Raw genomic sequence first — 27,451 nt, 5'->3', positions numbered from 1 at the left:
GCCATGCTTATCATATATGGCATCCACATCATTTGAATGGCCTTGAGGGTAGATATCTTGCACGTGTGCTTCACTTACAAGTGCAGAGGAAAGTGCAATCAGCATCTCTGCTGGCAGTTGAAAGTACTGAAAAACTAAGAGCATTGGTTTTCTAAGCACATTAGATCCCATCACCCAAGCACGTGTGAGACATGTGTAATTATTTCAAAATTGATGTACGGTCATTCACACTGTAATATCACATAATGGATGAATCAAAACTCTAATATCACACTGATCAAGCAATCCTAACCATCCAAGTAGTGGCTATTAAATGGGTGGTCCAAGGAATTAAAACTCGGCTCCTGGGCACAACTCATCCGAGTCAACATCATATTGACTCAGCTGAGTCTACTCTGTATAGGGCTGAGTTCAGATTCTTTTCGTACCAAAGAGGCAAGCAAGAAGCAAGAGGAGATTCAGCTGTCGCCTTTGATCATTTGAACTAACTCACTAATCTCATACACTTTCAAATCGTACTGCTACTGCTGCATCCCAAAACCACTTCTTGAGATTCCAGTAGCTCAATGCAGAGCAAATGGTGGCAAATGTTTTGATGCAGTCGTTCATGGCATAGATGTCTATAGATTGGACCTGATACATCGGAACGTCCTCTTACACATCCAGTTAAAGGTGAGACCCCTGGACAGGTGATCATAACTGTTGATCTGATGGGTCCCATCATAGATGAACATTACCAATTGGAGGGTTTTATCCATCCAACTATTTGTAGATCTTCAAACAAGTGAGATTTTCGAAGCATCCCCATCCACAATGTGAACCCCACCAGACCAATGCTCTGGATTATCCAACCATGGGCCTACAGGAATGAATGGGCACATCAAGACACTACCGGCGTTCATGCATTAGGACCCCATAATTTCACCTGAAGATTATACAAGTTCCGGATTTAACTATGATTGGAAAAATGAAGGCACCAAAGGAAGTATGGCCTCTCACAAAACTGGCATGGCAATCTGAAGGATTTAACGTCCCTCATACTTATCTGCTCCATAAAATCCAGCAGAGTGCCCAACACGGAAATCCAGTTGCTTCTGGTGCTTTGATGGGTGACGCTCATCAAATTCTTCCCACCCTTCAATCTGCAGTAGGCAGACAATCAAATGTGATGAATTTACTTAAATACTTTGGCCGCGTATGATGATCCAAAACTTACCCATGCACACAGTGAATTACGTGTACCTCAATCCAAACATCCAAAATGTTGGGCCCCACGAAGGATTGATCCAAACAATCAAATTTATAGCTGTCAGATGAAGGATTACAATGAAACCTATTAGACGGGTTCCACAGAAAAAGTAAGATTAAGATGGTGTCTGATCTGATTTTGGGGGCCATCTGCCATCTAGGTTCCATGTTTTAAACGTTTCGGACATGCAGCTGTGGGCATGTGGGTTGGCCGTCATACTCTGCAAGAGAATCAACAAGCTGTACAAGTGTTGAAACAAAGAAAACAGGCAAAAGCTAAATTCCGCCTGAAAGAGAGCTGGCTCAGATGGTATTGTAGATAAACAGCGAGGCCAAAGAGGGTACCTGGCGAAGAATATACATCGTAATTTCCCTGTTATGGAGATCGAGGGTTGAGAGCTTCGAGCACATTTTGAACAACAAGGAGGGAGCGCTTTAGGGCCATTGTAGCTGAGATGCAATACCTGCATTGGAATTAAGGATTACTATTTTCTGTACAAGATCATCCTAGAATTACTAGAGTTTCAAAGGAAGTAAAAAAAAAAAAAAAAAAAAACAGTTATCCATACGAAAGTATGAAAAACTCAAAAAAGCAAAACTAAAACACAAACTTAGCAGTCGAATTATTGAAATGCTCCAGCTTTTTCAGAGCACTATAAGTTACACTGCTCCTAGTTGCATTTAGTTGCATTGGAACACTTGGACTGTCCAATCCATTAATCTAGATTTTTCATTGGGCTCAATACAAATTTCATGGGCAACCATGCAAGCATCACCTCAATCAGACAAATATTAACCATTCAATCAAAAGATTATTTACACAAAAATAGGTCCAATCAACATTTTGATCCATCTATTTGTTAAATGCCATCATCGATTGCTTATGATTCTAAAGAATCACTTTTCTTAGGCAATCACAAGCATCCCATCCCTGCATTGGAAAGAGGGTGGCTGTAGAAAATAAGGATGAATTGGATCATCCGATCAGTGCGATTTTCATATGGGAGCCTGACAAATATGTTCTGGACTTAATGGGCAGTTCACAACAATCGATTGGATTGTCTAATTCAACTGATGCAACTAGGAGCACTATAACTTATAGTGCTCTGAGAGGCATTTCTCCAAATTATTATCTAAAAAACATTGTTACTACAGAAATGCATACTGACCACAAATCCTTTAACAAATTTAACTCAAAATATGCTCTTTCAACTTCCTGTGAGTGACTAGGACAGTCTGAAAGTTTGATATAGGTACCTTTGCCTCTCAAAATGTGATATTGGATCCCCCAAATTCATCATTGTACCTGTGTCAGATATGGCTTAACATGGGTTTGGTTATCCATGGCAATCTTGGTACGGGCATGAGAGCCATGTCAGCTATGGCTCAGCCAAGCCTGATGTGCTCGAATAAATTTAAAATAGGGTCCTGATTATGAAATCTGAGGCCTACTGAAGCAAAGGTATTACATAATGATAAAGGCCAGTGTATCAGGGGAAAAAAAAAACTCAAAAATGAGGGCAAGGCAATCATGAAGGCGGCAAATGAAGCTAATTTCTTGAAATGTGATGTGCCTTCGCTGCCCCTTGAAGAGAGCTCTCTTGAAATGTGATTAGGAATCAGAAAGCAACATCGTCACTCTTCCATTAATCAAAGCTTCAGTATCTAATCTGCCTATATATTATTTGTCTCTCTATTGGTGCCATAAATCCGTAATTGTTAAGATTGACAAGCTTAGAAGAAACTTCTTGTGGCTAGGAGGATCTGCCACTAGGAAGTTCCCCCTCTTAAATTGGAAAGAGGTGTGTACTCCCTATGCGGAAGAGGGAGCGAACATAAAGAATCTTCTCCTTGTTAACAAGGCTCGACAACGGGTTTGGAGGTTCGAAAATGAGACCGAAAGTCTTTGGCACCATATAATTGCTGCAAAATATGGCCTAAACCCCCAAGGATGGTGGACCAAAACTTCCTCCCTCTACCGTGCTTCTTTCGTGTGTAGAGGAATAGCCAGGGCAGCCCCTATGGTGTTTGAAAGGATATCCTTCTCTCTTGGAGATGGCTCAAGAATAAGGTCTTGGGTGGATCGCTGGTGTTGTAGCCATACCCTGGCTTGAGTCCTTTCCAGCGTTGTATGCCATCACTTCTAACAAGGATATAATTGTGGGGGGCTGCTCTCTTAATGCGGGGGGGATGGATCTATATCCACGTCATCTTTTTCTTCTTCCAACAGCCACATCAGACCTCTGTGGTATTGTGGTATTACGGTGTGCCTCCAAAGGTAGTAGCTGCTTTCGGATGGCTAGTGGGCCAGAACAGAGTTTTGATGGTTGCAATTTTTATTTATTGATTTTTTTTTTTAAAAAAAAAAAGAGGAATGTCTATCCCTAATGTGTGCCTTCTTTGCTATGGGAACAAAGAATCAGTTGATGATCTTTCATCTTTTTATCCATTGTCCATTCTCCTACGATATCTAGTGGAGTGTCCTAAGGTTGGCCTGAGTCTCGTGGGTTATGCCTAAGGCTATTGACGATCTCTTCTGTTGTAAGGCTATTGACGATCTCCTCTGTGGTTGGCATGCAGTTTTAGGATGGGCAGTTTGAAAAAAGTGGAGAATCCTTCTCCTGGCCATTCTTTGGGTAGTGTGGGCCAAAAGGAACAATCGCTGCTTCAGAAATTCTAGTGTGTCTTCAACTAGGGTGTTTTTGCGAGTCTTAGTCCTTTTCAGGGCCTGGGCTCCTTAGATTTCTTTTGCATTCTTCCAGAGTTGTGCTGTCTTGGAACAGCCTTTTGTATTTCTTTTTTTCTGTTTTCTTAGTTTTCTTTTTATCCCTGTGTATCTCTTGTGCAGTTCAATAAAATCCTCACCTTTCCAAAAAAAAAAAATTCGTCACTCTTCCAGAAACCAAGGCTATCAATCTCTCAGACTCTTATTCATGCAGTCTTGTCAAATAGGAATTGCAGTTGTGTTGGCCTTAACTCTGAGCGGGCTTTTGGACATTTCTCATATGGTAAATTCCCAAAATTGGGAGGGGCCTCTAAAAGGATAGAGAATTGGGTGGTTATTGTGCAATGGCAGGAGAGAAGGTAGATAGGGTTCCTGTGGTTTGTTGAAAAATCAGGGGGAACCATCCAGGGAATAATCTAGTTGCTACTGAGTTTCCTACCTGTTTGTGGAGAACTTTCCCCTAGATGAATGGACAGCCAAAGTTTAGGAGAGCATTTCCCAATAAGTTGACGGCATTACATCATTGGGATAGTTTTGAATTCATGGAAAGCACTTCTATGGAGCTCGGTTGCTTGCCTTAAAGCAGGGGTGTACATTACAAAATTGGGCGATGGCTTAATGATAGGTGCAGCCTTGGGGAATCGAATGTTGTACTTAAAGATTCAGGTGACTCCAATGTTTGGATTTCTTTGCATCCAAATGATGATTTGAATAGAATTATATCCACTATTCTAGTCTTGGGTGGCAGGCCAATTCTTTCTGTTTCTCGATGGCATGAATGGTCATCAAAGTTCCTCAGAGTTGTGGATTCATATCTTAGATTTGCCATTGGAGTTTTGGATTCAAGACGTTTCCATTGGTATCGGTTGCTGTGTTAGTGAGATTGCTGTGCACTCTAGCAGCCCCACTTTCAATCATAGTGACAAATCTTGTTCTCAGCAATTTCTTGGCATGGGAATTTCTCAGGAGATTTTCAGATTTTGGCCTTTTCCTTTGGATATTGTCAAGAAAATCTGCTAACCATAAAATATTAAAAAGTACTATTATAAATTAATAAAAAATTTAGAAATTTTAAATATTTAGGTATAAATGAATTATCTTATCTAATGATTTCTACATTAAAATTGTGATAATTTATTGATTAAATGCAATAAATTCAAAAGAGCCGAGATTTTGAATATATCATAATATTATTGTGATAATATCGTTTGTTGATTATTTTCTGAAAATATCACGATATTTTGAAAATCTCGGTGGTATTTGTTACAAGGCTTTCAACCACCCTTTTTCTGCTCAAGTGTTCAAACACCAAAAGTCCAATGCTTGCTTTTGCTCTCAATTTGGCACACTAACTGCCATTTGACAGTAAAAAGCAAAGACAATATTCAACTACGACCAATGATTCAAATATCGATCTATCGGCTAATACAATAAAAGGGGGAATTATCAAATTTCCATGTATCACACAATATCACAATATGTCGATGCATTGCAATATTTTGCCAAAAAACTTTCATAAAATTCCTCTGTATCGTTGATATTTATCAGGAATATATTGCAATGCATTTACCTACTAGAAATTCAAAAAAATCTTTATCGTTGATGCTTGGGTTGTGAGCATGTAAACATGTCTCTTTCAACGTATCCTTAGTTGTATTGAAAAGCTCCATCATCACCCAATGTTTATCTCAAATAGCAATAATTCCCCAATACATGCAATACCGGTATGTTTCCATATCCCAAGGAAGCAATACGTGCATCAATATCAATATTTAACTACAAACTGAATAGAGAATCACAAAAATCATGAGGAAAACTTGAAATTATTTTTAAATAGAAAAATGCTCATCCTATGTATGTGTGTGTGTGTATCCACAATGCTCAAGTGGTATCAGGTGCAATCCACAGTGCTCAAGGGAGATCATGGGCCTCTCTGGTGAGATCCACAGTGTCTCAAGTGGGATCTTGATGCAAGACATGAAAATTAAATATGATATGCGAGATTTCAGGCTTAAGATCACGTTAGTTCAGAAACAATTACACAAATTCCATATCCCACATGAAAGTCCAAACATTCAATTAAGGGGAATCTATGCGGGTCCAGGCCTACACATGATAAGGCTGGATCAATAAAAATTATGAACCAAACGATACTCAAAGATAAGAAATAATCATCCACACATGCATAGTAATCAGTCCCTAATCCAAGGGATTCAGAAATTCCAATTCGGAGAACCCTAGGGTAAGAAAATAGGCAAAAAATTAAAATTGGAGATTTGAGTAATTTAAGGTTAGGTTTAGGGATTTTGGGTGAAAGCGGAGTGAAAGAGAGGAGAGAGATGAACCAAAGAAGTACTACACTCGTGAACAACAACAATGGCGCAGATCCACGTGCATGTGATCTTGGCCGCATGTGTGTGGGGCCCACTATTCAGAAAAAGGCCACCATGGCCCTGGTCGGCCAAGGATGGACTCCAAAACTCCCAAATCTCAACTCGACCCGATGTACGGTTTGTGCGTGGTGCTCCGCCGAAGTTTCAGCCCTCCTGTAGGGTCAGATTCTGAAATTCTGTTGTGGGGAGGAGAATTGCTGCAATAGATGATTGATTCAAAGTGTAGATAATGGGGTGAGATGAGAAGAATAGATGGTAGAAGATGGGTAGTAGAGATGGCAATGGATGGGGGCGAATCGGGATAGATATGGCTTCGCACCACGGTAGTTAACCCTTCGATGAAAGGAGGGCTTCGCACCCAATTAGGCTTCACAACTCAGAGAGTAGGAAAACGTAAAATTTTTATTAATCTTCAATGAATGAAAAAAACTACAAGGGGTGTTTATTTATAAGAAAACCCTATATCCCAAAACTCGTGCCATGTGCGCAACCTATTCCTTGGCAATGAAGTAAACCAAAATAAAAACTAATTAAAGAAATCTAAAGCATCCATGATGTTCTAAATAACATTAACAAGCAATACCTAAAATATTATATCAATCTGACTAGTGGTCCACGATCATGAGATTCCATGATAGGCTTTTTTTGACTAATGAGCTCACTCTTTTAAATCAAAACTTCGTTTTCTAGCTAGGAGGCCCTCCCTGGACGTCATCATCGATCCAGATCAACAGTGGGGCCCTTCTTCTTCTGGCGTACGAGCGTAGGGAGGTGGTGTGCGTGCACGTGTGGACAGTGTGCGCGGGATGTCCCCATCAATTCTCCCCGGCTGCGAAGATTTCGCCACTGGTGAAATAAAACTCCTGAACTGATCCAAGATGTAAGAATCAAGTCTCTGAAGCTCCTCCTCAGCGAGCCACATATTGATTGAAGCTGGACGTAACTTCCACTTAACCAGGTACTTCTGAAACCCACCGTCCGACGTTGAAACTATCTGATAATCCAGAATATCCTCTATTTCCTCTCTGAGTGTATGAAGGTTAGGTATGGGAGGCAGAGGCTGAGAAGAAATGTCAGAAAGAGTAGGTATAGGATGTAAAGGCTGAAAAATGGGTCGGGACGAGTAGGTATGGGAGTAAAGGCTGGAAAAATGGGTCAGGATGGGTAGGTATAGGACGTAGAGGCTGGAAAATGGGTCGGGAAGGGTAGGTATGGGAGATAGAGGCTGGGAAGAAAGGTCAGGAAAAATGAGTATGAGAGGTAGAGGCTGGGAAAATGGGTCAGGAAGGGGCCATGGTTCAAGGGATAAATATGAAGAATCTGGATGGGTAGGCGAAGGGTCGGACAAAGCATCAGTGGTCTCCTGAAAAGTAACTAGATCCTCCACATCGAATGTGAAACTAATTCCTACACATTAAGACCATTTCGTTTTATAATTTTGAAAGATCCAGCGCTACGTGCGTGTAACTTACGAACAGCCCCCGGAGGGTACCGCTCGGGCCAGATGCAGACCATCACAAAGTCCCCAATATTGAATTCTTTGAAACGTTTATGCTGGTTTGCAGAAAATTTGTAATGTTCATTACTAATAGTGATTTTCTGCCTGATTTCTTGATGCCATGAATGAATGTGATGCGCAAAAGACTCTGCAGGCTCTGACGCCCTATGGGACAGTGACATAGGGACAAGATCAATAGGTTTTCTAGGTTTATAAACAATAATGACTTCATAAGGACTGAGACCTGTGGACCTATCGACAAAACTATTAAACGCAAACTCGGCTGTAGGTATTACAGTGTCCCATGGTGTGCTCTGTATCCCTCCTAGAGGGAGACTCATCCGGTAGATCATCAGGAAAGACATCATGAAACTCATCCACTACCAGAATGGCTTCAGTAGGTAACTCTACACTAGCCTCTGGTGCATTCTCTCCAGCCACGAGGCTGCACATATTGTACCCCTCAAAATAATGGTCTTGATGTCCCTCATAAGGTGGGGGTACGGGTGCACGCCCATGACCGATTCCTTGGTCACCTCTATTCATTGGTCTATCCTCCTGGCTACCTGCCTGAGATTGGCCATCTTCCCTAATGGTGGGGTTTGTCCTGAGAGAGGCCTCTATTTGCTTAAGGCGTTGATCTATGTCTTGTTCCAAGCGCTTACCCCAAGACTCAATCTGCTGGGACAGCTTGTTTAGTGACTCTAGCAGTTATTCCATGTTTAGTGTAGGGTGCTAGCCAAAATTCAGCAATATAGTTGTCAAAATATAAGAATTTTATTTATTTATTTATTTTTTTTTTAAAGAAACAACTTAGTTTTTAAAAATGAAAAAGGAAAGTTTCTGAAAACAAATTAGGAAAGTTTCTAAAAAAGCAACCTAGTTTCTAAAAACGCAAAAAATGAAAGTTTCTAAAAACAAATTAGGAAAATTTCTAACAAAACAAATTAGGAAAGTTTCTAACAAAACAAATTAGGAAAGTTTCTAAAAAAGCAACCTAGTTTCTAAAAAAAGAAAAAGGAAAGTAAACTAGTTTCTCAAGAGAAAAAGTAAAGGAAATTAGTTTCTAAACATAGAAATAGAAAGCTAAGTTAATTTCTAAAATAATTCAAATAAGGGGATAACAGAAAATTTCAACAGCTTATGTCAGGGTTTATGGACCTCTAAACAACCATATATGATGAGAATTGATGCGTAATGGACATAAACAACTAAACCCTAAACATGTAATGCATTTCCCTATAAGAACCCTAAGCTTTGATACAAAATTTGATGTAGGACATGAAAATTAAATATGATATGCGAGATTTCAAGCTTAGATCACGTTAGTTCAGAAACAATTACACAAATTCCATATCCCACATGAAAGTCCAAACATTCAATTAAGGGGAATCTATGCGGGTCCAGGCCTACACATGATAGGGCTGGATCAATAAAAATTATGAACCAAACGATACTCAAAGATAAGAAATAATCATCCACACATATATAGTAATCAGTCCTTAATCCAAGGGATTCAAAAATTCCAATTTGGGGAACCCTAGAGTAAGAAAATGGGCATAAAATTGGAGATCTGAGTAATTTAAGATTAGGTTTAGGGATTTTGGGTGAAAGCGGAGTGAAAGAGAGGAGAGAGACGAACCAGAGAAGTACCGCACGCGTGGACAATAACAATGGCCCAGACGCACGTGCATGTGATCCCGGCCGTGTGTGTGGGGCCCACTATTCAGAAAAATGCCACCTTGGCCCTGGTCAGCCAGGGATGGACTCCAAAACTCTCAAATCTCAGCTCGACCCAATGTACGGTTTGTGCGTGGTGCTCCGCCGAAGTTTCAGCCCTCCAGTAGGGTCAGATTCTGAAATTCTGTTGTGGGGAGGAGAATTGCTGCAATAGATGATTGATTCGAAGTGTAGATGATGGGGTGAGATGAGAAGAATGGATGGTAGAAGATGGGTAGTAGAGATGACGATGGAGGGGGCGAATCGGGATAGATGTAGCTTTGCACCACGGTAGTTAATCCTTCGATGAAGGGAGGGCTTCACACCCAATTAGGCTTCGCAACTCAGAGAGTAGGAAAACGTAGAATTTTTATTAATCTTCAATGAATGAAAAAAGCTACAAGGGGTGCTTATTTATAAGAAAACCCTATACCCCAAAACTCGCGCCATGTGCGCAACCTATTACTTGGCGATGAAGTAAACTAAAATAAAAATTAATCAAAGAAATCTAAAGCATCCATGATGTTCTAAATAACATTAATAACCAATACCTAAAATATTATATCAATTTGACTAGTGGGCCACGATTATGAGATCCCATGATGGGCTTTTTTTAACTAACGGACCCACTCTTTTGAATCAAAACTTCGTCTTCTAGCTAGGAGGCCCTCCCTAGACGTCGTCATCGATCCAAATCGACAGTGGGGCCCTTCTTCTGGCGCACTAGCGTAGGGGGGTGGTATGCGTGCACATGTGGACGGTGTGCGCGGGATGTCCCCATCAGATCTACCCCTCCTAGGTGAGTACAAAGTGTCTCATGTGGGATCCATCCCTCCCAGGTGAGATCCATAGTATCCCAAGTGGGATCCACCTCTCGCAGGTGAGAACCACAATGTCTCAAGTGAGATCCACACTTCCAAAATGATGAGGACATTCATTCAATTCAACATCCACATCCACATCCACTTTTCCATTCATTCAATTCACATCCACAACTACATCCACACATTTTCATTCATTCAATCCAAAATTCACATCCATATTTTCATTCATTCCATTCAACATCCACTTCCACATCCACATCTTCATTCATTCAATTCACATCCACATCCACATCCACATTCTCAATTATTTAATTCAAAATCCACATCCACATCCACATCCGCATCCACACACAAAGTCTATCCAGTACCTTCTTCAACTAGATTCTATATCAATATATATCACACGACCATTTAATCCTCCATTACATACAGGTAGGGCAGCTGCTAATGCAAGCTTTAGATAGAACTGCAGCTCAACAAAACATAAAAAGGGAGATTTTCCCAAATTACTTATGTAGGACAGCAAGAAGCTTAACAAGAAAGAGGGAAAATATCATTAACGAAACAAACCAAAGAAGGGGGAAAGGCCCGATTTCCACAAAAACATAATTACAAAAACACAAGACTCAATTACAAAAGACCATGGAAATTTACCTAGAAGCATTTAAATATCTGATGCAGGATTAGTCGATCCATCAGTTCACCCCATGGCATGTTGGTTCCATAATACATCCCCTAGCATGTGTTGCTATAACAATAGTTGCTCTTATTTCTTAAGCATTAGTTGCTTCTATCCTCTCTTCCTAGCTAAACAAACTAGAAGGCTGCAACTGTTTACTTCCACAGCCAATATTTCAAAATTTATATCAATTGCAGGGCGATATTAAAGGGACTTGTTGCCATTAAAAAAGAATACCGAAGGATTCAGAGCTTTCAATTAGTAGAAAGATAACAGATCCCAAATGCTTCCTTGATTCACAAAGGAAGTAGTACAATATATAGTCCTTGCCAAATATTTAATAATCGAAGCAGGCCTTCAAATAATTGGAATTTCAGTACTTTGAGCTGTTGGAGGATCACCTAAATGGAAAGCCAGATCATTATTTCCTCAAGACTCAGATCAGATTTGTCCTCCCTACATTCCAAAGACAGATATCTCATGAAGGTCATAAGCTAGTTTTCAACTCAGAGCATGTCAACAAATTAAATGCACTTGAAAAGAAGTTGCAGATACAAAGGTTCAACATACTCCATACAAAAACCAAACTTATATCTGAAAATCAATTTCAAAGTACATTGCATCACCACCTCAGATATAGATAAAAAAAGAATTAGTAAGACTAACATTCTTGATGAGGACATCACTTCACGTACACCTTTGCGTACATATCAGAGGAGACGGGCCACACCGATTTCTCTGTGGTTAGGCGAGTACTCATGATCATGTTGAACACCCCATGTGCATGTGCAAGCATCTAGAAGACCCTACACTAGGAAGATGCACATGGGTTACTTTAGGGAGCAATTTGGACTGGCAGATTCGAGGGACGTGACGATCGGGCCGTTGGGTCACATGGATTACATGATCGAACAATTGATCGTGGATCATTTTCATCAATATTGGACATTAATATCTTTTAGGATTTAGTTTATGATTGATTTATACTTTGGACACCTTATGAATGATTTTATTTGATTTTTCATTAGATTAGGGTTATTTTGGTCAAAATTCATTAAACAAGGTTTAAATTGTAATTTTGGAAAAGTCTTGAAGCTATAAAAGAGAGGAGGGGGGGCATGTGACTCCTCATTGCTTGGTTTTTGTGGGAAAAAAAGAAAAAAGAAAAGAAGAGAGAGAGAGAGAGAGAGAGAGAGAGAGAGAGAGAGAGAACTCTTTGTTTTCTCATCCAATCTTCATGTTATTAGGGGGTGTCTTCCATGTGAATTGGAATGAAGATCAGTGTAAAGTTTATCTTCATCAATGGAAGTGCGAGGCTTCCTTCTATCCCCCACACTCTTATCTCTTTATCAACAATAAATGTATTCTTTCAAGTTCTTCATTGCTTCTTTACCCTTTATCCAAATCCATCAACATCCTCCCGATCTTCATCCCTTACACATTCATCGACAAGCCAAACCCTGGAAACCCAAAACCCCACCTACCTAGCCCACACGTGTGAACCCATAGGGTTGGCCGTACGGCCCCACCCTTGCTCATTTGGCTTTCCACTACCCATATAACAAAACCTTACCTCATCTTGTCTAAACCCTAACCCTAAACCTATAAATCTCAAATCTTCCTATTTTCTCAAATTACCAAACCTTAGTTCTTCACAATCTTCAATTAAACCCAAATCCCTACATTCCCTCCATCAAAAACTCTAATTCCCTTATCCTGATACCTAAACCCTTCAACCCCTTTATCCAATTTACTCCATTAACCCTAATTCCAAGTTTTCTCCAATTTCCCTAAACCCTATGATGCAGGACAATTAACCACTTGCTCTAAAAGCTTGAACTATGAGTATGGCGAATTACTCCCTTTATCTCATAGCCCAGGCCCCACATCACATGGGTTAGGACCTCGGTCGAACCCCCTTCGTGGGCCCCAAATCAAATGGGCCGCCCACCCCGAGTGTGTCCCCGCATCCCACGGGCTACCCCACGCAAGCCTGGTGTGAAATGCGCATTAATCACCCCCCGGTGAGGAGTCTCGAACATGAGAAGTCCTTTGTGGGCCGCACCCACCCCAAGTGTGCCCCTACATCTCACAAGCGACCCCACTCGAGCCCGGTGTGAAAATGCCCCTGCATTCATCACCTCCAGTGAGGAGTCTCGAACACAAGACCTTCTGCTCTAATACCAATTTGATGCAGGACAATTAACTACTTGCTCTAAAAGCTCGAACTATTAGAGTATGGCGAATTAATCCCTTTATCTCATAGCCTAGGCCCCACATCGCATGGGTTAGGACCTCGGCCGAACCCCCTTTGTAGGCCCAAAATCACATGGGCCGCCCACCCCGAGTGTGTCTCCACATCCCACGGGCTATCTCACTCGAGCCTGGTGTGAAATGCGCATTAATCACCCCCGGTGAGGAGTCTCGAACACGAGACCTCCTCCTTGGGCCACACCCACCCCAAGTGTGTCCCTGCATCCCACAAGCGACCTCACTCGAGCCCGGTGTGAAAATGCCCCTGCATTACCCTAATCTCACCCCCTAAATAGTATTAAACATTCCCCTTTTGAAATAAGCTTAACCCTATACTATTTGGATGTCTCTACATCCATTAGATCCTACTTTCCCTTATTTAATAGTCTTATAGGATGATACTTGGTAACCTAGGCTTGAATTATGCATGATTTCCTCTTGGGATTTTGGTATAGCAAGTTTTGTGATTTTTATTAATTAATTCAATTTTGCTGGTTGATCTCACACAATATTTGAGTTCATGCATTGTTCCTACATAGTTTCTTCTCTTTTTCTTGAAAAAGAAAAGGAAACAATGGACACCAGAGAAATATTAAATTTGCATAACTCTAATATTTTGAATATAGGCTATACAAATACATAGTTAAAAAGAAATAAGAACAACAATCAGGCATTTGCATGTGTTTGCAACAAGGAATCACCAATTTCAGGTGTTAACAGGACACTTTGAATAGAACTCCAACAGGGAATTTATCTTGCATTACTCTAAAGACCGATTTCAATGAAGAAACTCCAACAGGGAATTGCTCAAATGGGACCATTGCTTGCACCAAGATCCCAAGACGTCAGAAGTCTCTAATGAAAGGGAATCAGGTCTGAAAAAATGATTGAGAATCATCTGGCTGTTGTTAGCTTGTTGCTAAAGTATGTTATTGATGAGGTTTGCTAAGTAACATTACTATAAAAAATGAACTGCCATCACGATCAGAGCCGCTGCCATGGAAAACGAATTGCCACCATGATCAGAAGTTGTCCAAAGATCTCAGTAACAAGTCCTGAGTTTTTAGGAAGTGTATTCGTTGCAAACATGGATTAAAATCAGCTTGTGTACCGTACAAGTCACCATGGAAACCAGTATGTATCAAACAATAGAAAGGCGATATGCACCACTTTCCAAATAAAAGCTGAAAAAAAAAAATGAAAAACTTACGCAGATCAAGGGAATATATCTATGAAAAAGACAAGATTTAATCACAATTGGACACAGGATAAAGGTTAATGTGTAGATCTATCATCTTCATGGGGACGATACAATATCCCACTCTCACATGACCTAAGAGTTAGGAAACAAGATCGACCATGATCAGGGTTTAGGATGCAATATCCATCATGATAAAAGGCTAGAAAAATCCATCATGATCAAGGGTTAGGATGTAAAGAAAACAAGGATCATGATTATGGCTAGCATAAATTGCCACATATTTGCTGACATTGATCGAATTATAGTGCTCGAGGAAAATGCCAATGATCAAAGGGAAGCAACTCTGCTACGCTACATGAAGTAAAGAAAATAGCTCCTCTCAATACAAAACAGAGCTGAAAGACCAAAAAAAAAAAAAAAGAATTTCCAAAAAAAAATCTAAATTGGAGATTTAAAGAAAGAAATCAAGAATATTCTTATTTTCTTCTTCTTTTATTGGAATGTGTGAAATGTATTTCATTGGTTGGGTTGTCTCCCAGTGGTGCTTGCAAAGAGAGTCAACAAAGGAAACGACACTGTGCTCTTTTGGAAGGAGAGAGATTAAACGAAAAGAAAAAGAAAAAGAATAACAAATTGGAGCTTGTTAAATCACAACCCATTCAAATTTTGTTTTGTAAATCGAGAATTTATTGCATCAATAATGTGAAGTTGGAGGTGAAATTGGTCAAAAAAAAAAAAAAGCCCTGAATTCTAGGTCATGTATGTAGAGGAGTTCGACTGGCGGTGATTCAATCCTAATTGCCCTCTGGCCAGTCAACCCGTATCGGACGATTTGGGGGTGATTCTTTACACACCAAGGCTGAAGTTCTAGGGGATGGGAAGCGCTTCTTTTACCTTATAATCATAGAGAATTCCACAAAGAAAGTCAGATAAACAATATATAATGCTTCAACGATTAGCGAAAAATTGGCTGAGGCCTCCTAACAAGGAAGCAAGTCTCACCAACTCCCACAAAAACATCTGACGTAGGAAGAAGACTGAAATACAATATGAATGTAGCTTGTTAATTATATGCAATTCACATTTGTGCGCAACCATAAATCACTCACAGTCAGTGGGATCTTAGCATATTCTCCAAACGATAATAGTAAGCTTCTAGATAACAACTACAATGCTTCAATAAGTGCAGAAAACCAATAGGTCTGGGACTAAATACAACAGCTTCTAGATAACAGCTACAAGCCTACAACGCTTCAATAAGTGCAGAAAACCACTAGGTTTGGGACCAAATACAACAATATCCTACAGTTATCAGCACAAGCTTCATATGAGTATGCAACTCACCTCTTAGGAAGCTTTGCTGCTGCTTCACATCTCAGGAGTTCTGCATAGAGGCCACCCAGTGTAAGAAATTCATCATGTATATCCATTTCAATAAGCTGACCCTACACAGCTATATAATCAGCATTTCTTATAAGGCTAAGACGCCGAGCTATTATTATAGTTAAGCATCCCAGCATAAGGATATCCAGAGCCACCTGAACAGGCCTTTCTGCTTCAAAGCCAAGGCCACCAGTAACCTCATTAAGCAGAAGTATAGATGGATCTGAAAGCACTGCCCTAGTGATGAGAGTTTTATTTTTAGCTCTTCAGTTAATGCCAAGCCAGCCATTCCCACCTGAAAAGGATAACAACAAACAAAATAGTGGAAGTAGAGAGGGAAAAAGAACTCGACCATCCATTGAGATGAGCTCAAATTAATAGCCCAATTTGTACCTGTGTCTCGTATCCTTTGTCAAGTGAGCTGATAAAAGTATGTGCATGACCTTTTTGGCTGCCTTTTCAATCTAATCCAATGTAGCAGTTGACCTTCCATAAGCAGTGTTGTCCCTTACGCTTAAACTTAGCAAGGTAGGTTCCTTGGTGACCCGTCCTATTTGGCTTCTTTAACCATTCTAGTTTCAAGGCTTTTAATATTTTGCCCATCCAAAAGAACCTCTCCTGTAAAACAAAATAAAATATCCAATGAATTCTGCAGGGGAAAAAAAAGGATCACAATACACTCCAGCCATACTTCAGAAAGAAGAAAAAAAAAAAGGTAGAAAACAATGGGCGTGCATGATGTAGTTAGACTACCTAATGCAGGATCATAGAAACGTTCCATGAGAGGAATTATACTGCTTTTTGCTGAGCCATTCTTGCCAAAAAGTGCCACAGTTTTTCCAGCAGGCACAGTCAGGTAAAACCCACTTCAGAAAGGGATTTCAGGACGAGAAAGATAACTGAAATACACATTCCAGAACTAATGTTTCCTTGCACCGAATCCAAGGTATTTCCATCCTGATTAACAGTAGAGGTCGAGTGGCTTAATCATCTCATAGTCTATATGCAGCAATTCTACCTTGCTCGAATGAATAAAAATTTGTTGCTGCTTGGTTCAGTCCACTATAAAAAGAAAATAAGACAATCATGTTAAGAGAAATGGGAAATAATATGATAGAATGTTGTAGGATGTGCATAAAAAGAAGAGATGCTCACAGGACACTCAATCAGGGCCTCAGTTGTTAAATATAGCCTTCCTTTATATTTACAATCAGAGAGAGAGAGAGAGAGAGAGAGAGAGATGAATGTAGAGATTATATATTAGCATTCAGTGTGTGTGTGTGTGTGTGTTTTGTTTGCCTGTTGTATTAGTGCTTGTGCACCTTCCTTCATGTTCCTGCAGAACTTTGTATCTTTATAATAATAAGAGAGCTGGTGTTAGTGAAAGAAACACAACACTCATTCTCCCAAACTCTCTCTTTTCTCCTATACTCTTCTTCTCTTCCATTCACCATTATTTCTTCCTTTTAATCTCCTACTTGGTATCAAAGCAGATTTCCAGTGCCAAACCTTGTCTCTATGAACAGTAGACTGCTGATGTCAGCAGCCGTATGGCTGATGTCAGCAGCATATGGATGTACGGCGTGATTTGAATGAGTGTTATCTTACATATTAAATGACCCTCCAAGCGCTTCAGATGCCAGTTACAACACTTGGACAAAAGAAAATTTCAAGTTATCGCTTGGTTGCTGGATAGTATGGAGCCTTCCGTGAATAACTTTGTTATGTTTCTATCTACAACTAAGAGCATTTGGGACTCTTCATGATATGTTCTCTGAGGCTCAAAACTTCTCAAGAGTGTTCCAACTTATCTTAGATATTGGTCGGTTTCAGCAAGAGTCCAGAACGTTGAATGATTATTATTCAACTTTACAGGGCATGTGGGATGAACTTGATATCTATCAGCCTCTTCCCTTCAAGTGTAAAGACAATCATGAACATGCCCAGAAGCAGCGCAACAACACTCGCATCATGCAGTTCTTAGCCAGCCTGAACTCTGACTATCACAATGTTCGGAGTCAGATTGTTGTGACGAATCCTCCCCCACCATTGACGATTATCTATGCCACGTGTCAGCGGGCTTCCACTTCTATGCTTTCCTCTTATTCCCTCGTGCCCCCTGAGCGGTCGGCTCATGTTGTTGTGGATCACCCTCCTACTCTTCATGGACCCCAAGTATCATATCCTAGTTTGGGGCATGACTTTGTGATGCAGACATCAGAGTGTACCAGCGTCGCCGTAGGAGAGCCCCAGGCCCTGGCCCAACCCAACCCATACTTTATTTGGGTGATCACTACTTAGGCCTGGCCCGTGGGCCACTTTGAAGACCCCATGTGCATAGGATGTGCATCATGAAGACCCCAGACTGGGAGGATGCACATGGGCTGCATTATTTGGAGTGCTAGGATAGTTTTTGAGAGTTTTGGTTGAGATCCGACCGTTGGATCGCGTCCGATCACAAGGTAGCCCACCATGTGATCAAATCCTTTTTCAGTTTTAGTGTCCATTTATGTTTTGTTATTTTTCTGCACATTTTGGTTGGTTTGGATTTCTTAGTGGGCCCCTACTTTGCTAGATTTTAAAAAGGGGCATGTTGGTCATTTTACTTTTAAATGTAAAACTCTATTTAAGGGGGGGAAACGTCCAACCCTAGAGGGAGCACACATTTGTTTTCTAAAGAGAAGCCTTTCTTTCTTCCATGCGACTTGGAAGATCCCTCCATGAGAATTGGAGCAAGGTGGTGAGATTCCATCTTTTTGTGGGCGTGTGACTTGCTCACGTGTTTATCTTCTGCAAGGTATGGTCCTTTCTTCTCCTTCTACTCCTTAAAATAAAAAATAAACAAATAAATAAATAAACCCTCTTTGATCCTATCTGGCCTAAATCCTTCAATCTATTGCGCCCAAAACCTCGACACCCTATGTCCCTCCCTCCCACATAAAACCTACCCTAGACCCTCTCCCAATTTCCTCCCATAACCCTCAATTCCCAAATTACAGATTTATCCCACCCCATATCCCACGTGATCTTCATTTCCTCTAAACATAGTTTATGTGATGAATGAGTATGGTAAATTCTATGTGTGTATGAATCTGCCCATGAGTATTTTGTTGATATTCTGTGCTAAGGGTTGTTCTAACTAGAGCTGGGCATCGGACCGAGTTGAATCGGATTCGGCCCAACTTGACCAGGTCCGAGTTCTGCATGGCCTGACCCGAACTCGGTCAGAACCGGGACCGAGTCTAGGTCCTCTGACCCAATCCGATCCTAAACCTTGCTGACCTGGACTGATCCGAGTCCAACTCAGTCAGGAAAACCGAGTCGGATCGGATTGGCCCAGGTTCAGATCGATAACAAGGAAAAAAAAAAAAAGAGGAGAGAGAGGGAGAGAGAGAGAGATAGATTTTGTACCTTGATATGGCATCGCTTCTTCTCGTTGAATCTGAGGAAGAGAGAGTGCTAGCCACCATTAGTGATAGAACTTGAAAAGCTGAGTCCTTTAAAGTATGGTTTCTCACGCCTGTCTCCGCCACGCTGGAAGGTATGGTTTCTCACACCTGTTTTAGTTCAGAGTAGGAAACAACCACTGAGAATATTAGGCTGTAACTGGTTATAACTGTCACTTCCTTCAAATGACTGAGCATGGAAAGCTTTTGTGCGGAAATTCTTCGGCTGTCAGCTTCGTTCCTTCGTTCTCATGAGCCTTGCTAAATCCACAGCTGCACAAGGGAGGCCGTGTACACATCACCCCATGTGCCAATTTGGCACAAGCATGTGAGGGTCAAGGTGTCCCATCATACAAATGCTCTTGACCAAAATTCAGGTCCATCTCCAGATCACTTGAGCTACATGGTTCTAGACCATCCATTTGTTTCTAATATCGTGGTATGTTTGTTGAGTGGACTTCCCTGATTTTAGGACACGGGCATGTGCACCTTCAGACAATGTGATGGACTTCTTGGATCTCAAATTCGTGGGCCATGTTGGCGCATGGGGTTGTCTTCCTTTTACATGAATGTGGGCTTAGTGAAATGAACCTGCATTCTCATTCATGTCTCTGTTTGTCAGGTTTGCTAATTCCACAAGGCTTGTAGATCCTTGCTTCTCCACATGCTGCCATATATATGGATGCCTACATATATATACATGTATGCGTGATATTCGGTCACACATCTAAAAGGGTGCATGAATAGAGAGATATATAATATTTGTGAGTGTTGCAGTTCAATGTGACTGTTTTGGTGCCCTGAGAGTGAGGATATCTATCCATGGTCGAAAGATTTCATTGCATTAGAGGAGGAGAAAATCCATTAAACAACACAACATAGATTTCTTTACTTTGTATCTGTTTGGTTTGCTAATCTTTATACAAGAGCGAATAGGTTGTATGTATGAATAGAGCACAATTGCATGAGATCCATGACATTAATCATGTTGGACCCACCATAGATCATACTATATCCAACAGTCTGGCCAATAGGCAATGATAGATTGTTAAAGGAGTGATTTATTTCAATTACCCATACCTTTCCCGAAAGTCGAGTGATAGACATAGTTGGGCCCTCCTGATAAGTGGCTTGAATCTTTCAAACATGCACCCTATTTTCTCTTGTGCATGAGTAGCAATGGTCAGCTATAACTGTCATAATTATCAGCATTTTCATTTGGCAAACAATTCCACACTGTTGGGGCTATCTTGTAATGATCCCAAATATTTTAATTAATGTGCACAGAACCAAGCAACCAAAATGATAAGTAACTGGTCAATATTACTTGAACAATTTTAAGATTAATATCATGACAGGACAGCAAACCAAGATTTAACCACAAATCCAATGAATTAGTGTTACAATATTGAGAAATCATCAGAGCTCTCAGAGCACAAGTGCTCTTAGCTGGATCAAGACTCTGGGTGGTTCAATTGATTGATCTTACACTGACCTGATGATTCCATTCCATACATAAGTGTCCCTTCTTGCCATTTTCCAGGCCATGGATGGGATTATTAAGACTCTCTGATAAAAATGATTCTTTAGAACCATAAGCAATCCATGACAGGCCCAACAATCAAATGTCTGGTTTACTTTTCCATAAAAATGATCTTAACAGTCTATTTTATAGGCAACTGATCGAAATGTTAAAAATTATCCGAACAGTATGATATTTTACATGGTAGCCCACTAAATGTGTGCTGGACCTATCAGACAACCTGGATCAGTCAATTGGACTGAGAAAGTGGTAAGGTGACTATGGACTATTGGCAAGTTTTTCTAAAAGGTCCATTGTATTCTCACATTCATGGCTCTCCTAATGAGTTGGGCAAATTTGATTCTCAAGAAACATCATCTATCAGGTGAATCCTGTTAGGATAGGATCTGTACCTATGTGTTGTACATAGGTATATTATCTGTTACGATACAGGTAATCTACATGCATTCCCTTCTAGTTAAAAGCTGCAGAATCGTCCCCTCGGAGTGCTATCTTAAAACAATCAGCCTGTTTCATTGGCAGCATCAGCAAGAAATGCTGCTGATGTGGGAGTATCACAGATTCACAAGTTCATCCCAGAGCCGAAGTGTCTCCAGCCGCTTGACGTATTGCACAGAGATGTTGGATCCACTACAAAGCTCTGTGGGTTAATCTTAATAGACAAGGTGGCGTGCCCGGCTACTGATATTTTTTCATGGCATGCAATCTGTCCATCCGTGTAAGTCCCATCGTGCTCTTAATGGCGGTGGAAAATCAGGCATATCCGAAACTCAGGTGTGCCATTCCTAAAGCCTCTAAAATCATGCGTGGCCCACCTGAGTTCTTGGGTGTCCATTTATTTTAGTGGGGACCATCTTTTGAATGGGCGGATAACATATTCGAACACTGTGAGCCCCACACAATCCTGAAGGTATTCAACGGTGTGATTTCTCATCCAATTGTTCCCTATAGTGTGGCCCACCCAATCTTTTGATCCATAGAAAACATGAGAAGAAGCACACAACTGACGGATGTTATGCACGCATCATGGCCAGCCCTAGACATCGCTTTGAAGGTCAAACTCAACCTACAAAGCTTTGCAGTGAATCTGTCTTTCATTGCACGATGCTCCGACCATGAGCTTTGCACTCCTGTTCGGATTTGACAACCATTGAAGACATTGGCAGGAATCAAGTGAGCATTTATAATAAAAAAATACTTACCCGATCGATGCAGACAGGGACGGCACTGTAAAAATCCACGGCGGGATAGTGACGGACAGCGGGACAATGACGGACGTCGGCGCTAAAGAAGAAGAGGAAGAAGATCGTCCGACGGGTAGCGATCGACGATCGTCCGTCGTTCAGGTTGGGTTAGGCCGTTAGGGTAAGAAAAGAGGGTAAAGGGAGAGTCGCTGTAAAAACGGGTAGGGTAAGAAGAGGAGAAAGAGAAAGTTAGGGTAAAATAAAAATAAAATTTTAATTTATACTGCCCGCTCACCCGGGTCGGGTCTGTTCTGTTCGGGTCGGGTCGGTCCGGACAGAGGTCTATCCGGACCCAACCCAAAAATCAAACGGATCTGAACATTCAAACCCGATCAGGCCTGATCTTGGCCATTGGTTCTGTTCGGAACGGGCCGGATCAGGTCTGATCGGGTCGGATCTGGCTGATCGGGTAACAAATGCCCACCTCTAGTTCTAACAACCTTGACATCCTGCGATTTAATCTTTATATGATTCTGTGCATGTGGGGATGATTTCTAATGAAATGACATGAATTTTTACTTGCTGAAATTACTGTTTGATAAATTGTTCTGCTGAAATTATTGTTTAGTGGGCTTGGCCCATAACTCATAGGTCCTAGGATCTGTATGCTTTGAATTGTCATTTGAATAATCTCCTGTGAAACATGACATCCATACATGTATCCTACATCACTTTGGATCAGGTGGTTGTAGTAGGGGTTGAGACAGCGACCGTGGTTGTAGTGGTTGTTCCTCCTGTGGTCAAGGTCGTGATAGTTCTCGCTCATGCTCTCATTGCAGTGGAACCGATCACACTGTTGATTACTGTTGGCAGTTGCATGGTTGTCCTCATGCCACAGCCTCTTTTACTGCTACAGATACTACCGAGGGACAACCTTCTTCTCCTATTGTTGAGCAAACATCTCCTGAGGATTCTTTTGTTATTTCTCGGACTGCCTATAATGCCTTGATGCGATTTCATGTTCGTGATATTCCTGAGCCTTCCCATGCAGCTTCCGCTCAGTCAGATATTGCTCTTCTTGCATATGGTGATGGAACCATACAAAAATTGAGTACACATTTGTATAAATTCCATTCATTATCAATGAAATGCGTCGTAAGACACATGTAACCAAGTGTTTGATTTGAGGTCCACATGTCAGATGTCAAACTAATATGTTGCCCATTTGTTTTTAATAATTCCTTGAGCTTTTGCTTTTCGATTTCGTATATTTTTAAGCAATCTAACTTAATAGTATTTCGTGTCACCATCCTCAATCGAGGTTGGAGGCTTCAAACAAAAATTTTAAAGCATTGTGTTCAACCATGAAAAAGGGACATTCATGAACTATAATCATCTTGTCGAGCTCTCTACAGCTAATCTCTTGGTCAAATTTATGTGTAGAAAGCAAAGCAATCACATCTTTGCATTTTCCACCAAATGATAGAGTACTTTGACTCTTTCTTCACGAATAAGTTTTGGACAAGTTCCGATGTGCCTCTTGAGGTAACTCGTTCCACTAGAACTTTTACATGTAAACAATCATTTACATTGACTACAACGTGCTTTTTCTGAACCAGCTGGTAGCTTAAGTTTTGTGAACTTACTCCAAATAGAAGATGTTAGCTTTCTCTTAACAGTTGATGGCAGTGAATCATCTTCGACATCTATGGGAGTATTCTTATTCTCATTCTGGTCATTTTTACTAACCTCCAACATGTTTAATCAAATAGTTCATGTAATAAATGCAACTTATGATAAATATAAACTAACACAAAAAATGCAGAAATAGATTGATCATACTACATGAAACACATTGAAAGGATGAGAGCAAAACACAACTATTCAACTAAAAGATGGCAAATATTATATGCCTGGTACGTGTGTCATCTACTATGAGGTCACTGTGTCAGCAGTTGAGATCAACAAGCCATGGGCCCACTTGTACAAATCGTACAATAACCACATTGGCTGGAGCATTGTATAGCATACCCATGTTTTGGGTTCTTTATGCTTGTTCTTAACTGGAACACACACACTAGGGAGTATAAGTTGTAGTGCTCCTACTTGCATTGGTGAGAAATCTTGTCAATGTCGTCTATTGAATGTGGACTGCTACTCATTTAACTCAAATGTTCCTTGCATTTAGCTCAAATGTCATCTATTCATGTCTATTTACCAATGTACCTCCTGAATTCTTCTTTTCTTCAGCCTTCCAATAATAAAAAAAGAAAAGAAAAAAGAAAAAATGAAAAGAAAAAAACTTCCATTATTCTAACACGATGAAATACTCAATTTACCATTTTCATTGTCTACCTTGTCTTAGATAGTTGGATTGTTATACCTTCATAATGAGAGATATTTTCCACTCACTCATTTGAAATTTCATTCTCTTCAAAACAACAGTGAAAGACAGAGAATTCTACTTTACCAAAAACAATCTGTCTCTTCATTATAAGAGCATGGACTGTTCCTCTATTATCCTCTTTGGATATTTATATCCATGTAATGCTCAAGGATGCGTTTGGATGCACAATCAAATTGTATTGCAATTGCTAGTCTAATAAAGTGAAAATAACCAAATTGTCTTATTATGAAATAAAGAATATATAATTCAAGAATCAAACGACACCAGTAAATTGAAATCAGATTACCCATTGAATTTAAATAAATTCAAAGTCACTGTAGTGTTCCCAGACTAAAACCCATCATAATCCCAAAATAACCAGAAACAACATTCGATTTACTCGATGGGCTAGGCTTAGCGAGCAAAGGATTGATTTGACAAGAGAAGCGCAAGCAGGATTAGAAACATTCATATTATGGAACCGCCTCCTCAATCTCGAATCATCCCTCACATTGCAGCAAATAGTACTACCATTGTAAGGACAAAAGGTCAACGTGGATTTTGATTTGAAAGGAGCCCATGTTCAAAGGAAAAGGGGGAAAAACGTGAATTCATTAAAAAATAAGAAAAGCCAATGATATGGAAAAAATTACAAAATGAAATAAGAAAAAGAACCCATCTGAAATCGGCACAAGAAGAAAAAGAAAGCACAAAAAATGTGGAGAGAGAGAGAGAGAGAGAGAGAGAGAGAGAGAGAGAGAGAGACCCATCTGAGAAATCGAAAAGAAAAAAAAAAAAAGTTCATCTAAGCAAAAGAATTGAAAAATGAAAGAACCCAACTGAGAATTCAATAAAAGAAGAGCAGAGAAAGCACAAGAACTAGGGGAAAAAATACACACACCCACAAAATGCAATAAAGGAAAGAACCCAACCAAGAATCTAATAAAAGAAGAACAGAGAAATCATAAGAACCAGAAAACAAAACAATAAATGAAAGAACCCAACTGAGAATCCAATAAAAGGAGCAAAGAGAGCAAAAGAACACATACAAACACACACACACACACACACACACACACACACACACAGAGACGAACCTGATAGGGTTGTAGTGACTGTTAATGGCCGAAGATCTCCCGTTGTCAACGGTTGTTGATGGTGGGTGAGTCAATGATTGTTAATGGCGGGTGAGAGAGGGGGGAGTTTTGCAGGTGAGAGAGACGGAGAGAGGAAAAGAAGGGTGGTTGGCTGCTCGAGCTGTACACGAGCAGCCTAAGCTTGGTAACTCGCTCGACTCGGCTCCAAAAAGCTCGACTCGACTCGGATCGAAACACTGTTCGAACTGAGTCGAGCCATATTTTGGATGCTCGGAACATTTTGAGTCGAATTCGAGCTGAACGTAGCTCGACTCAGTATTAAGCTTGACTCGACTTTAGGTTATATATAAAGTTTTTAAAAAAAACCCTACCCATGACCCTACCTTCCCGTATGCCCAAACAAGCAAGCCCTACCCGTTCTCCCTCCCATTCGCCCGAATCACCCCAAATCGTCCCATTTCTCCTTCCAAAACACCCAAATCGGCCGTCCGTCCAGCTTCATTTCGTTCGTCCAGCGTCTGTCCGATGGCGTTTCGTTCGTGCAACGTCTGTCCGGTGGCATTTCTTTCGAAAGTGAGTCCTATCCTCCGACCTCCACTCTCTTCATTTTTTCCGGCCGTCCGAGTAGCGGAACCCATCCATCCAGCGACCACTGGCCGAACAAACCCATCCGACCAGTGACCACTGGCTGGACGGACCTGTTGAATGTATATTAAGTCCGACCAGTTCCAACCAGCGACCACTGGCTCGAAGACTCAAAATAGGCTCGAAGACTCGAACTCGAACTTGACTCGAAAACTCGGCTTGAACTCTGCTCGAACTTAGCCAAGCCGAGCACGAGCTGTTGTTCCGAGCTCGAAAGTCGCGCCGAGCCGAGCACGAGCCGAGACTCGAGCAGCCCAAGTCGAGCACAAGCTGGGCAAAGCTCGGCTCGGCTCGACTCGTGTACTCCTCTATTGGCTGTCGTATGAGGCGTGAGAGGGGGAAATAATGAAAGAGCGGAAAATAGATTTAGTAAAGCCTTAACGAACCGGGCTGGGTTCATGGGCTTTTTAGGTGCTAAGCACGAGCCTTGCCCGATTAACAATCGGGCACCGGTTTTAGGCCCGAGCTAGCCGTCGGGCCTACTACACTAGCCCAAACTCGGCCTGATGAAGGGTTGGACTGGAAGCATGTGGATTGGCCCTGCCCATTAACAGTCCTAGTGGCATTAGAAAGTATAGACACCCCACCTTAGGCTGATAAGCTGATGGACTTTGAACGGATATATGGATGGACAACCACACCCTAATCCTAAACCCTAACCCTAGATGTTTAAACCTAGGAAACATAGTCTTAAATCCCAAACTCAGCCCAGTCAACCTGGTCAGCCCAATCCTAAACCCTAGCAACTCAAAACCCTAGAACCTCGAGTTAACTCAACGAGTCACCTCACCCCGTCAACTCACCCAGTCAACCAATACAAGCCCATAACCCAATCCACTCACCTAGTCAAACCCAAAACCAAGCCCAATCGGAGAAATGGTCAAAAACCTCAAAGCACCAACCATCACAGCAGAGCCTCCACATCTCTGAAGGATGTTGCCTGCCAAAGTAGGGAGTACAAGTGGGGACCGACAGCAATCAGGTTGCCGCTGCCCACGTGGCACTCCCCCTCTTTCAGGTAGCATCTCTCAAGCATGTAGGTTGCTCTTTTTTCGAACGTTAAGTATGTGGTTAGATGCATTTACTTTAATGCCCATCTCCTTACCCAAAATCACAATTTTACCACCCCATCCAACCTATGAGATGATGTCATGTGGCAATCTCCAATCACAGTCATTCAACCATATTTTACCCCTAGGATCACCAGGAATTACAAGAAAACTAGAG

At 41.0% G+C, this 27,451-nt stretch overlaps 2 long non-coding RNA genes across 5 annotated transcripts; both read right to left on the bottom strand.

Moving 5' to 3' along the window:
* Positions 1 to 224: 224 nt before the first annotated feature.
* On the bottom strand, positions 225 to 25,728 carry LOC131253414 (uncharacterized). 4 transcript variants are annotated; one of them, XR_009175157.1, is made up of 7 exons: positions 25,580 to 25,728; positions 16,677 to 16,985; positions 16,317 to 16,541; positions 15,885 to 16,218; positions 11,488 to 11,542; positions 1,594 to 1,712; positions 225 to 1,142 (listed from the first exon to the last, which is right to left on the bottom strand). It is a non-coding gene; the product is annotated as an uncharacterized LOC131253414 (long non-coding RNA). The 4 variants fall into 4 exon arrangements; XR_009175156.1 differs by lacking the exon at positions 11,488 to 11,542; XR_009175154.1 differs by lacking the exons at positions 225 to 1,142; positions 1,594 to 1,712 and adding an exon at positions 10,633 to 10,873 and having other exon boundaries at positions 11,062 to 11,542.
* On the bottom strand, positions 18,767 to 23,846 carry LOC131253415 (uncharacterized). The gene is made up of 2 exons (XR_009175158.1): positions 22,581 to 23,846; positions 18,767 to 19,058 (listed from the first exon to the last, which is right to left on the bottom strand). It is a non-coding gene; the product is annotated as an uncharacterized LOC131253415 (long non-coding RNA).
* Positions 25,729 to 27,451: the final 1,723 nt, after the last annotated feature.

The sequence above is a fragment of the Magnolia sinica genome, chromosome 8, assembly GCF_029962835.1.
Source record: "Magnolia sinica isolate HGM2019 chromosome 8, MsV1, whole genome shotgun sequence".
Taxonomy (NCBI): Eukaryota; Viridiplantae; Streptophyta; class Magnoliopsida; order Magnoliales; family Magnoliaceae; genus Magnolia; species Magnolia sinica.
Note: the sequence above shows the minus strand (reverse complement) of the source record. Positions and strands in the feature narration are given on the sequence as shown.